This window comes from Chelmon rostratus, chromosome 2, assembly GCF_017976325.1.
Source record: "Chelmon rostratus isolate fCheRos1 chromosome 2, fCheRos1.pri, whole genome shotgun sequence".
Lineage (NCBI taxonomy): Eukaryota > Metazoa > Chordata > Actinopteri > Chaetodontiformes > Chaetodontidae > Chelmon > Chelmon rostratus.
This window is the reverse complement of record NC_055659.1, coordinates 7574954-7588781: the sequence shown is the minus strand read 5'-3', so window position 1 is coordinate 7588781 and position 13828 is coordinate 7574954.

Sequence of the window (13828 nt, the reverse complement as noted above, 5' to 3'; positions counted from 1 at the left end):
TCAAGTTGTGTGAAGGAGCTAATGAGAATTTCAGGATTATTAGAGTTATTGGCCGTGATCAGGTCAATTGGAAGGTAGTCGGGCATCAGGAGGAGTTGGCCCATGATGCCTGCCAGACAGAGGATGGAGGGGAAACAGCGGCCGAAGCCCCAGACTGTCTCAGTGACGAGCAGACATGCTCTGGGTCACGCACAGTGGTAATTCCCACAAAGGTCACACAAAATGACACCTACCAGCATTAAGCCTGGCCCCGCTCTCTCTCCCCTCAGACCTGTAATCTGTCTGATTCGTCTTCCTAGCAGTGCTTGTGTCATCTCTCACGCTGCTTTCAGCCCTACTAATGCCACCTCTGACAACGAGAGGGCAAAGAGGGCAATCTGTGTCACATTCCTCAGATGTAATGTTTCTCCAGGTGCATCCGACTTAACGGCAAAACCTCTCGGCGTGTGCAACACCAGGGAAATCAATGAAAATTTATTTCACGGTGAGCGTGTGTAACTTTCTATTATTTCTCTTTTTATTACCTGAGGAGGAACAGTATGTCAAGGATTTATTATGGTGTTAGCATTACAATGCTAAAGCAATTTGGTCAACTCCAGCAGTAAATTGGCTTGTCACATCAGATAGCATTAACGAGATGAACGGAGAATGCCAGGGTGCACATTAAATTATGAATGATGGGAATTATATTAACATTTAAATGAGACAGTCATGGTCCGGTGGGATTACAAGTTTTCAGTGTTTATGGTGTGGAATGATGTATCGAGAGGAAATCAGAAATGAATTTAAGTGTGATATTACATGCCCGTGGTTGTTCTTTGCACAACAGCAGTTTACTTCTAAACAGCATCCTGATGAAACTGATGTGATAACTAATCATCATGATAGGCCCGTTAACAACGGGCCTATCACCAGTGTGGTATATAAATAAGAGGAAAAAGCAGAGCAGTGGCGGAGAGGCTCCATATGTTTTCATTTCTGTTTACTCCATATATCTGCTTCTTATATGAGAAATGTTGTCATCGTGCGAGTATTTCTCTGAAATCACAGCTCCTGATTCCTCCTGCTGCAGCTCCGGCAGGCTATAGGCAATCACAGCAAAACATGTCCAGAGGGGATGGGGAAGGAAAATGAAAGCAGCAAGTACAGGCAATGACCTTTGCAGACTCCTAGCATGATAAATGTCAAAGGTTTTCTGTTTTTAATTTGTCAGAGTATCCAGAGAAGTCTGACCTATGCCTACTTTCAGCCACAGCGTTCCCATCACAGCAGTCGCTGAAGCGGCACCTCAAAACCTATTACTACCCGCCTTTGCTGAGGCTGGTGCTGTCAAAGCTGCAAATTAGCCCATTTGCAACCTTTCATAATGCACTGTAGCAAGGAACAGCTTGTTTTTCTCAGGGAGGGCTGATGCTGAACAATGTAATGTATTGCAAATGTGACATATTGCAGACAAACCAGAGAATATACATTCAAATTTGGCATGTGTCACTTTTGTGCCGTTGTGTAATCCATTATGCTTTCTTAGCAGATCTGGACCTTTTGATGCAGAAAAAAACAGCAGTATGATGAAATCAGGGTGTGGTTTTGGTGTTTGTGAAAGCACACACATCTTTGAATTCCTCAACACTGCATCATAAATATGACTTTAATGCTGATACCTGACAAGTCCACTGAAATCTCCTCAAATCTGTGCAAAATATCAGTAAGAACACACCACTGTCTATATCCAGTATAAATGTGTTTCTCCTGGCGTGTCTTTACCTTGATCTTACTCCTGGGAGGATAATAACAAAATTATGTCAATTTTGCAGCTTGTTTTCCTGCAGCTTGCTTTCTTTTTAAAGTGTGAAACGTTATTTTATGGAGAAAAAAAACTTCGCAGCAGCACAACAACAACAAATCCAGAGGTCAACGATAAGGACACACTGGCAGATAAACACATGGGGAAACACATTTTGGTGCCAGACTTAACAAGAATCCAGGAGGCTCATATGTTCCAATCAATAGCTGTCGCGGTTGTGCTGCACTCTGCATGAATGCATTTTTGTGAAACACTTAGTGATGGAAAATCGAGTGAAAATGAATTTTTCCTTGATGGTGTGTGTGTGTGGCAGGTGCTGTTGCACTGAACTACAGTAATTAACTAGTGGCTGAGATGAGTTAGTTAGTCAGATGTGGCTGTTTAACTGCAAAATGCTCCATTATGTTCACAAGCTAGCTGCTATCTTTAGCCTATGTAAATAGAATATTTAAATGCAAGCAAACATGACTACGAGTTTACAGCCATGCTAGCAGCTCCGTAAGGCTGTAATGAAGCACAGCGGTGCCTAATTACAGCATGCTAACATAGCCTACTAATGTTTAGTGGATATGCTGTTTACCATGCTAACCACCTTACTTAGCTTGTCAGCATGCTAACATTTGCTAATTATCATTAAACACAAAGTACAACTGATGGCTGATGCTTTTGCAGGTATTTGGACAAAGTGAATCTTTTGGCACTAAAAGGAAAAGTTGGGGGATCAGTAAAGTCAGTAGGATTCATCCACTGGGGACCATGATCATGTGTGCAAATATTAATGACAATGTATCTAATAGTTGCTGATATATTTCGATCCTTTGAGCGACACTGCAAGCAAGATCAAAAACATTTAAAAAAAGAATAAAACAATTTATGTACAAATACTTAAATGCTTAGAGATTTTAGAGAAAAAGTTACTGTATCCAACATTTGCTGGTGGATTATCTTATCTAAAAATCTGTTTCACAACAGAGATGATATCACTGGCCAAAGATTCATATAGCATGATTGATGAGAGCTTGACTCTTTAAAAAAAAAAAAAAACCAAGACCAGACATCTGAGTCTCAGCGGCTTGATTACTGATTTGTGAAGTAGAAGCGGGAGCAGAGAGTTCGTCCCCCTCAAAGCGCTCTTTGTTCCTGTCTTGGAGTGCTTGATCAATGAACGGCTAGCAATCATTAACAGACCCTCTGGTCGATTCCACATTAGACTCCATCTTCCTTATTAATGGACTTTTCTTTTTCTGCCTCCGCCTACTCTGTGTTTCAAGAGAGGCACAATCTTTTTTTGGAGATGAAAGTGTCAGTGAGCGGTGGGCTGGCTGTAGGATCTAAATGTGGGAGCATCCTGAGGGAAAACACAACACCACTCAATGTCACATTACATTTCTGATGATATCTCACAAACATACCATCAATTATGGGCTGGAACCCAATCCTTACGATTTGAATACAAAACATTTGACCCGTCACAGTGGATATATCATCAGAGGTCACGTTTTTCCGTGAGAGGTAGAAAGAGCGGTACCTTAAAAAACTCCTCCTGCCTCAGATGCCGCGAAGCTCTTCAGCATGCAGCGAGGCTGCACTACGCTGACCTTCATAACGAAACCCGAACCTCTCTCCCCCTCCGGAGACCCAATGTGCTGCTGGCTTGGACGTTTTCCAAGGTCAGGTGGAGGGCCGTGGTCCTGTGGGGAGGTGATGAGGTGATGCGTCCAATGCCCTCTACTGTTAATGAGTGTATCTTGAAGGACCATAGGGGGGTAGAGGTACGGCGGAGAGCTCGAGGTGAAAGGGTCTCGCACCATCCACCTGAATGGACCAGATGTGTGTATGTTTGTGTTTATGTTGAAGGCTAAAGAGAGGTCGGCGGTGGAGGGGATGAATATCAGTAGAAGAGGGGGCGTATTTTGATCTTGCTGCTGTTGCACAGTTGTGAGTAATATTCCTTTTTAAATGGAAAATTGCAAAGATCACTGCTGTGTATTATCTGCAACACACTCGTCTCAGCTCACAGGTATCAGCAGAGCTGTATTTAATCAATGAGAGTGAAAGTGGAGGGCTGCACTGCATTGAACTGTGTCAAGAGAACAAGAGTAGAGATTTGACCTTGGTTGTTTGTGTAGTTGTACAGTATTAGAGAAATAGTTAAAATTGACGTAAGGTGGTTTGAATTCCTCACTTGCATGGACTTCAGGCCTGTGGACGGAGACGTTGTACAGTATGTGCTGTGAATAGTTAGGGCTCATCTATCAATATCAATACCAGTTAATAACTCAAGTTGCTCTGTCAGGGAATTGGAGTATGAAAATTTTCCTTCAAGGCCATGCAACTGATCCAAGATGTGCTTGTTTGCTGTGATTATTAATTTTATATTTTTGCACTATGTAGCTTATTGCTCAGTCTTCATTTGTTTTTTTGTCTTTTTTTGTCCTCCTTGAGCTGCATTTTCTTTTTTCCATGCAGGTACTTTGAGTGCAATGTTTAAACCGGAGTCAAATTCCTTGTATGTGCACACATACTTGGCTCTGTTCTGATCTTGATTCTGAACTTTGACTAGTGCTAGCATGTTCAAGTAGATGAAATTCATCTCCTGTTTAGCAGTTTGCCACCTCTATGTCTCAAGGTCATGTCGGTCAGTCGCCCCACTGATCCAGACTGAAATATCTCAAGAAATATTGAATGGATTGCCATGAAATTAAGTACATAAATTCATGTTGCCCTCAGGATAAATTCTATTGTAACTTCTAACTTTGTTGATCCCTTGAGTTTTCATCTAGCGCCATCATCAGGTCAAAATTGCTGTTCAGTGCTGGTTTATGCCCACTACCTCCACTAAGCCTTACTTGTAGCCTACTTTGTGTTTAGTCCTAATTAGGAAGTGCTAGCATGCTAACAAGCTAAACTACGATGGTGAACATTGTAAACGTTAAGTCATACCTGCTGAACATCAGTATGTTAGCATTGTCGCCGTGAGCATGTTAGCATGCAAATGTTAGCATTTAGCTCCAACTGCTGCTGTTCAGCCTCAAAGAGCTGCTAGCGTGGCTATACGTAGGCTCTTCTTATTATTATTTAGCCGAAACACAGAAATAGTCTGCTTCATATTTCATTTCATTGCAATGGAAGCTTCTTCTTTCCCTTCCTGCATCTCAGATTCGCCACAGCGGATGGATTGTGTGCTCTTGCAGTGAGAGAAATGAGCATTGTGGCATGTTTACTTTTTCAGATATATTACCCTGATGCAGAAAAAGAAGGAGAACATCTGTGTAGCGTTTTCTAAAGCCTTCCATCACACCAAAACACCATCTATACAGATCCTCCCAGATCCCACTAACCTGCCGTGACAGATAAACAGTCAGCAGCATTGTGTTCCTGCAGAAATACCACAGATGTTGGTCTCGTGCTGAAAATGAGAATGAAGACATTACCGCTGACCAGCTCCTGCTTGCCCATCAACACTCGCTCAGGACGCGAATCCAGAAATTATCATCTGAATAGTTTTCTAATGATACGACAGACAAGACTGTGCCTGTAAGAAAAAAAAAAAACCTGGCAGTTCTATAAAGGCAAATTTGGCACTGCTGCTGTGCCATTGATCGCCTGGCTTACAGTGGCGCTCCTCCAGACAAATGAGTCAATACATTATTCAGTGCACTGAGACTTCCACAAAACCGGTGACACTACGGAGAACTAGTGGCTTCTGCTGCATACTTACCAAAAATATCTTTATCATCCTATAATGCAACTGTAAATCTGCACTTCAGGCGTCCTCCTATTTGTGTTGATTTTCTTATATTTTAAAATTGGCTTTGCAGGCGTGTTCGGGATGCAGGAAGGTCTCTGTCTCTTGATACGTCCAACATCTCCACATGTGTGCGTGTGTTGTGCATGATTTTCTCACAAACCTGTCGTGTAAATGGCGCCCCATCTGTTAAAGCGCTTTACACCGGTGATTAAGAGGCAGGTGTTATGTGGTCGCAGCATCACGTATAATGACAGAAACATGAGAGGATCATCGGCTGACAGGCTCATCAGTTGTTCACTTTTGTCGTGCTCAAACGGCTCTTACATTATCCAGTCTTATTAGTTTAAGTTTAAGTTTTGTCTCTTTGTCTTGACAATATTGTTACTCAACTGTTACTGAAGTGTGACGAAGCTGGAAAAAATGCCTGTTTGGAAGTATTTTAGCATTTGTTTGGTGAGGGAGACCAATTAGGAGTCAAGTCGTGACCAGTATTAGACTGAAACTGCCTGTCAAAAAATGTCATATGTAAGAATTCTTAGACAAGCTTTAATAACTTTGAAGATATGCTATATCTAAATTAAGGGGAAGAAAAGTTCAGTTAAGAAGACCTTTTTAAAGCAGTTCGTCAAACTTTTTCTTCAGAGTAACACAAATGCAAGACATGAATCTTTTATAAATTTGGAGCTGCTTCATGCTGCTGGCTGTCATTATGAATGCTGTATAACCTTTATGTAGGTGCAGGTGCAAACATTCATTTGTAAACTCCACACTTAAGCTCGGCTGGTTTAGCAAATGGGCAAAGCAGGCATCCCCTGGGTCCCCCAGACCTCCAGGAGCCGCCAAAGTTGGTTGGTTGAAGTACAATAACAACTTGTTCCTGCATATAGCTTCTTCCAGCCCCTCAATGTGGTCCAACAACCTTTTAGTTAGTATTCTGCTCACATGGTGAATTTTCCAATATTAAAATGTTCCATCAAACTACTACAAACCAGGAGCCAGACAGTCATTCAGCATGGGTGCTTGTTGGTTTTTAGGTGTCTGGGTGCAAAATGTGTGGAAGTGAAGCTGCCATCAGCAGAGTTGAGTGCACTCTACTTGATGGGAACTTGGAGGAAAAAGGGGCTCGGCAGCAATTTTTTTTCCCAAAACAAGTTAACCCAACCGTGCACTTTCTCTTGTTTAGGAGCAGGAGTAAGCTGAGATGGTTTAATATGTTTGTTATTTGGATCATATTATGATAACGCCATTTGGAATTATTATTTGCTAAAATCCATTGTGACAGTTAATAAAAGGTTCTTGTACAACAAAGTCTTATAGAAAGATGTGTTGGATGAAAAACTCAAAGTATTAGCACGCTGTCAATCACTTGTATTCACTCAGACCCTCATTAGGTGACATTCATATTGACAAACAGCACCAGTACCATATATATTCAGTATATATAAATATGTGATGACTATCAGAGGAATGAAGCTTTGTAAAGTAAAAGTGATTCACAGACTGCAGAAAAGAAATTTGTAATTAAAAGCTGACAAAATTCTGAGTTTTGTCTCATGTGAAGTATGACAGTGGGACACAGGTCACTTCACTGACCATCATTTGTCATATTGTGACAGACCAGACCTATTTAGGACTGTACCTTTTTGTGACTACACCAGCATTATTCAACGTACCCCTTTATTGTAGTACCTTAAAGAATCAACAGGTGGCACTCCCTCCTCCCCCATTTCAAATACTTTACGGTGGACTGTCTGGTTTTGTTAGAGGAGTAAACAGTGACCCAGACTCCCAAAATATCCTCCCAGCTCACAAATAATGTCAGAACAAAAAAGTCCAAAGTGAGCTGGTCGGACATTTGGGGATTCAGGGGCAGCTGCAGCAAACCCACTGAGTGTGTCACCTCAGCAGACCGTGGAGAGGAAAATCGTCCCAGCCTCCAAGTCAGTGTGATGCCGAGATACACTTGACTGGTAGAAACTCTGATATGGCTGTGTGAGCGCGCCACTTGTGTCTTTTCTAATTACTCTGACAGCAGCAGTATGATACACACAGGATCCATCAGATCTATTATTCAGCGTTAAGTGGGTGGAGTGACACCACTTATTCTGAAAAAGCACAAGGCAACTCAATTTTTCATAGTATGTGGAGTAACGCGCCTTGTCATCACATGCCAACAACTCCCCACTCTGGGCAATTTGTCATCTTATATACATCCCATTAACAGCGTATGGCTGTGTGATACATTAAAGTGCTCTGTAAAGTACAGTAACTCCAGCTCCAAAGAGGCACAATGTTCTTGTCATTTTCTCCGCACATTATTCTGCACCTCCTTCACCTGTGTGAAGGGTGGTGGTGGCAGGATGAAATACGTGTGGCTGTTATGTCAGCACATGCCCACGTTGTATAACTTTACAGGGTCTGTTGCTGTGAGGCACAGATAGCAATCTGCGGTGTTTTACTGGAGCAGTCGTAAATTTCCCCAACAGCTCTGAATTTAGAGTCGTGTTAAAACATCCTGCTGCTTTAAGGGCTTTTCTGTGAGAGTCACTTAGCTGCAGGTAGACAGGCGTAATGAGCGACGCGTTGAAATTGCTCGATGCACCATGCTACTTGAGCAAAATAAATGATAGCGACATTCGGACTGCATGAGCAGGATACTGGACAAAATAAGAGGATGCAGACGGCTGAAATTTCAGGTCCTAAACTCTTCACTCTCTTCATGACAAAAATGCAGCGACAGTGGCAGCTACCAACACTTCAGGACAGAGTTACACTTTGAGTAACAGCTTTAAAAAAAAAAACCCTGAAGGGAGAAGGGGCTGGACGTGTTGTGCACAAGCTAAGCACCTCCACATAGTGTTGCTACCTAGATGCAATACTCTGCAGGCTTGCTCCATCTTGTCTGCATTCCACAGCAAACACAGGGAAGTGGCTCGTGGAAAATTCCACCTTTGTGGCATTTAAGGGTGATGATGGGAGAGATAAAGGGCAGGATCCGAGTTTCAGCTACAGTGAGGATTTGGCAATTTATAAAGTGAGTCAGTGAGTGATGCATACTACAATACTATAATACATAAATTAACTCTTAAAGGAATAGTTAATTTTGATAAATGAGAGGAGTAATATCACTCTTAAAGCCACAGCCAGCAGCCACTTAGCATAGCTTAGCATAAAGACTGCAAACAGGGGGAAACAGCTAGCCTGCTCTGTCCAAAGGGAACAAAATCTGTCCACCAGCACCTCTAAAGCTCACAAATTAACACAGCTGATAACACTGATTATATCTGGTTTGTTTAATCTCTATACAAACTGAAGTGTTAAAAAAGACAAGTTGTGGCTTTATGAGGGGACTATTCTGACAAGTAGGGTAACCACACCCAGCCGAGAAACAGTCCAGCACATGAAGAATATTGCAAAAATCTGATGCATCTCCTCTTCTACAGATTTTGTACCACTGACTCACACTTTTATTTCCTCCCACCTCGATAATTGTGATTCCCTCTGCACGCATCTCAGTCAAGCTGCTCTAAACCGTTTACAGTCAGATCAGAAAGTAGCTGCCAGGCTATTAACTACAACTAGCCTCACATTACCCCTGCGCCTACTCGCCTCCGTCGGCTTTCTGTAAAAAATCAGAATAAACTAGAAGATCCTGTTCATTACGTAGAAGTTTCTGCATGACCTTGCCCCAGTTTTGATCTTATTCTTCTGTATTCCACTCCTACGCCCACTCCAACAACAAAACAAAAGGTGATGGTGCCTTTGCAGTTTCAGCCACAACCCTCTGGAATCATCTTATCGTACCGCACCGTATCTAACATCTTCTAAAAAGCCTTTTTAAAAATCAACTTTTCCTTTTTTTTTTAATCTGGTCTGTCTCTCAGTGTGCTGTGTTTTATACTGTGCTGTATTTTTACTGTTCGTTTTTATCTTTTCGCATGTGGGAAGCACTTTGTTTTCAGTTTTTGTGCAGATGAAGCAGGAGCCAGGCTAGCTGTTTCCCCCTGTTTCTAGTCTTTGGGCTAAGCTAAGCTAACTGACTGCTCATTCTAGCTTCATATCTGCTGTGCAAATGTGAGTGGTTTCGCTCTTCTCGTCCAACTCTTGGGAACATTGCAAATACCTAAAGGTTGAACTATGACTTGAGCTGCTGCCTTTCTTATTAGTCATTTCACACAGGTACAGTTTGTGCTGTATCTTTCCCCCAAGAGCTGAGACATTCAATGACTGTCTGTATCTGCAGCACTAATAACACTTCAACTGGGAGCTAATAGCAAAAACACACACAAATATACAAGCAGTCTAATTCAAAATCAACATCGGCAAGCAAAACTCATGTACAAGATGTAAATATCCTGTATCTGAGCTTTTTTTTTGGGTAACTTCTGCTCTGTATGTCGACACCTGGCTTGATGTCAGTGTGTCAGAGTGTTGCGTGATATTTGGGAATGTCAAAGATGTTTTTGAGCAAAAGTAGCACTGCTGGGTTTTGCATTTGGTTCACTTTTTCAGGCATTTTATTCAAAATAAAGAAATAAAACTGAGCAGGCAGTTGCAGCTTCACTATCATTCCTGGAGTTTAATTTAACTTTCAAAACCCCAGTTTGAGCCCCGGCGCGTTAGCTGCCTTTTAACTGCAATCATTTAAAGAGATTAAAATCTGGGTCCTGGGTGTATGCATTCACACAGCATTCAGCATGAATCAGAGTCCCTCAGGGACGCCGGATTGGCTCATCAAAGGATAAATCTCTGCAAACTGACATGTCAGTGAAGCCCATTCCTCCCTGATATACATTTATTTCTGGCTTGAAATGTATCTTTCTCTTTAAAAGGAGATCTTGATCTCAGTGAGACTACCTGAATAAAGATAAAACAAAAACTAATTCACCCCTGAGTAATAAATTATGAGCCACATATTTAAAGACACTGACGTAGCACATACTGATACTTGGTTCACGTCAGGGCAGGTTTCAGCTTTCAGTTCAACCAATTCAAACTGTGACTCCCAACTTCCTGGTGAAACATTATTAATATTCAGTTGTTTCGGAGAAGTTCATATGACAACATTTCCAGGCCTGTTTATAGAGTTTTTTTTCTCTCAACTCAGCAACCCAACCTTTTCTTTTCCACTCCTTCCTATCTTTTTCTTTTTTCTTTTCCCATACTGTGATACGCTGCTGGATAGGGAGCAGTGCATCTTGAATGTCTTTCAAGTCTCGGCACAGCAGTGCATATCTTACCTGAGAGCGGTGGAGTTGCAGCAAGCTGCTGCCCCGGAGCCTCAGAGCCTTCAACCCCACCCCCACCCTCCTTCAGTGTGGTCCGTGTCCTCACTGGTACACTTGGTATGGTTGTAATGTGCTACACAGCCTGCCGGTCATAGAGTATGCAGACATTGTAATGGAAGAGTTGTAGTTTCGCTGCTTATGAAATTCAGCTCTTTTCTCCACCTACGTTTAGTATTTTATCTCTTTCGAGTGCAGTTTGACTTTGTCTTGCAACACTCCTGTAAACTTTCTATGCATTTAAAGGAATAGGTCGACATTGGAGGAAAAAACTTTCTTGCAGAGAGTTAGATGGAAAGATCGATACCACTGTCACTGTCATGCAGCCAGTTAGCTTAGCTTAGCTGAAGGACTGGAAACAGGGGGAAACAGCTAGCCTGACTCTGTCCAACCTACCTGTAAAATGACATGATGTCATTTTCAGTGTTCTGCACAGATCAAACAAACAATGTAATGTTTTAATTAGTGAGCTTAAGAGATTCTGGTCCTTTGGGTGTAGCCGAGCTAGCTGTTTCCCCACCTGGCTCGAGCTACATAGCACCATGTGAGAGTGGTATCAATCTTCTCATCTAACTCTCAGAAATGAAAAAGCTGCATTTCCCAAAATGTCAAACTATTCCTTGTGTAGTAAAATCAGGCTGTCAGAACTATAAAGTCAACCATTAAACCCCAGAACCTGCAGATTTATGTGGATATTAAACCAGCATCTCAGCCTTTTTCCACAAAATGCGTGTTAATCGACATAAATCAAGAAGTGTTGCTGCGTTCCCCGAGACAGAACAGGCCAAACCTTCACCTTAACTCTCTGAGACTCCCTCTCACCATCTTGAATACGGCTCCTTGCTGACGTGCCGTGCAGCATTCCAGGCAAGCTGAGACACGACTCTGTTTGTTCCTCGTCTGAGGGAATCAGTTAAACTGGGTGGATGCATGGAAATGGGTCACACACATACAACTCTGTAACTTAAGAGCGCAAGAAAATTAAATTAAATCACGTTAAACTCGTGTCACCTCCCGGCAGGTAGTCAGAGTTTAAAACACGTTGCTTCCACGTAATTTAAATATTTTATGCATTTGTGTCCAGAGGAAACAAATGGGTACTAATTTAAACACACTCCACACTCCAGACTCCTCTACAGTGTGCTTTTCTCTCTTTTTTTTTTTTAACAATCAGCCCTTCACTTTAAAAAATATTCAATGAGTTGATTTACTGAAAGTACAGTTTCTTTATGACATTTTCCATCAGTGGCTTCACTCAAACAGGGAATAAATCCTCTAAACAACAAGCCTAAAGAAACATCCCTTTGAAGGAAAGGCAAAGATGGTATCAGCAAACATAAAAAGGGCTTATTACGGCTGTCATTTCCATAAAATTTGGGTTTTGAAAGTACCGCAGGATGTGTTTATTACATTTTCACCACAATAATAAGCCCCAAAGTTTCCCGTTGCTATAGTCAGCCAGAACTCTTCATAGCTGGAAAAAACATCAGAGAGAAGATTTTTATGGGATTAAATAATAAGAATAACTTTCCAGGCTGCTGGATTTAAAAGATGTAAACAGGTTAATGACGCTTTCAAAGTGCTTTCATTTATCATTATCAAATTATTTACAATTGATTTTGGGAGATTAATGCATTGTTGAATCATGCTTCTCGGCACCGTTTGCATGTATGAGCATATTAGTTGCTCCTGCATCATCATAACCTGCACAAATTCCTGCGTGTTTCACACAGCGATTGAAGTGAATCAAACGTTTTTCTGTGGGGGAGGAGAGGGCTTGGTTTTGCATTCAGTTCTTGAGTAAAAAGGGCCACATTAGGGTGTGGATGGGCTTCGAGGCAGAAAGGGGGCGAGGTTTAACCCTGTAGCTGCGCTGCCATTGGTGGACACGGGGGACAAAAATGCCTGTACCTGGTGCAGGTAAACAGACTGACATCAGGCACGGCAGGGGTTGATCGGCTGGCAGGATTTACTGCGCTCCTTCGGCTTCATTTAAACGACCATTCTGGACAAGTTGACAGCTTTTTTTTAAGAGTCTTTTGCGCAGGTTCGTGTTGTACACCTTGTGACAGCAGGCAGAAAACACAGTGTTAGCATTTGCAGATTGATTTCTTAGGTAAACGTCAGGCACTGGTGCTTTGTTGTTTTATTTTTCCTTATAGCTCATATCACGCATTTGGCCTTGTCAAGCAGGTGAGTTGCAGGTAGAGGTCGAACAGATGACGACAATGTGCATTTATCAGCTCCTGCGAGTTCTGTTTTAGCTGCAGAATCGAGGCTTGGAGGTGGAGTGTGAGGGCTGAAGGCGATCTGTGATTTGAGAGTGAGACAGTAATGGAGGTTTGTGGGTTTGGTCTCTACATGTTTAACAGCACCCTGCATTAATTGGGCTCAAAAGACTCCAGACGGATGGAAAACAGTGAATGTACAGGTCCTGTCTTGTGCAGGGAGAGGCCTGCCTGGCACACCCTTCACACACACACACACTCACACACACACACACACACAAAGAGACATGAACACACACACAACCTGTTTTTCATGTATTTGCTCATTTTAAACTAATCTGCCGCTTCTTTCCCGACAGAGAAAGAATGACATCACTGAAAGCGTTGAAGGGAATCGGGTATTTCATTCCCACCGATTCCTCACCGGAGGCGCCAGCACGCTCGCTGCTCTAATGAAACCGTCCATGTATTCTATCCTTCATTCCACCGGAGTCTGTGTAAAGTGCCAATCAGATTTCAGTGGTGTGAAGAGTAAAACACATGGAATTTGTCATCTGGAGAGATCTTTCCAAAAAAAAAAAGCCACATTACGGAGGGTGTTGATGGTTGAAGCTTCTACAATAAAAGTGAATGTTGACAAAGGATCAACCTTGTTGTCCAGCCTTTAATGTCCTTTGATGTCAGCCTGGTGTCAAATGCAACAGTTCTGCACAAGCACAGAAAGAGGACTTCTCCTCCTACTTACCTGCATTGCGACAGC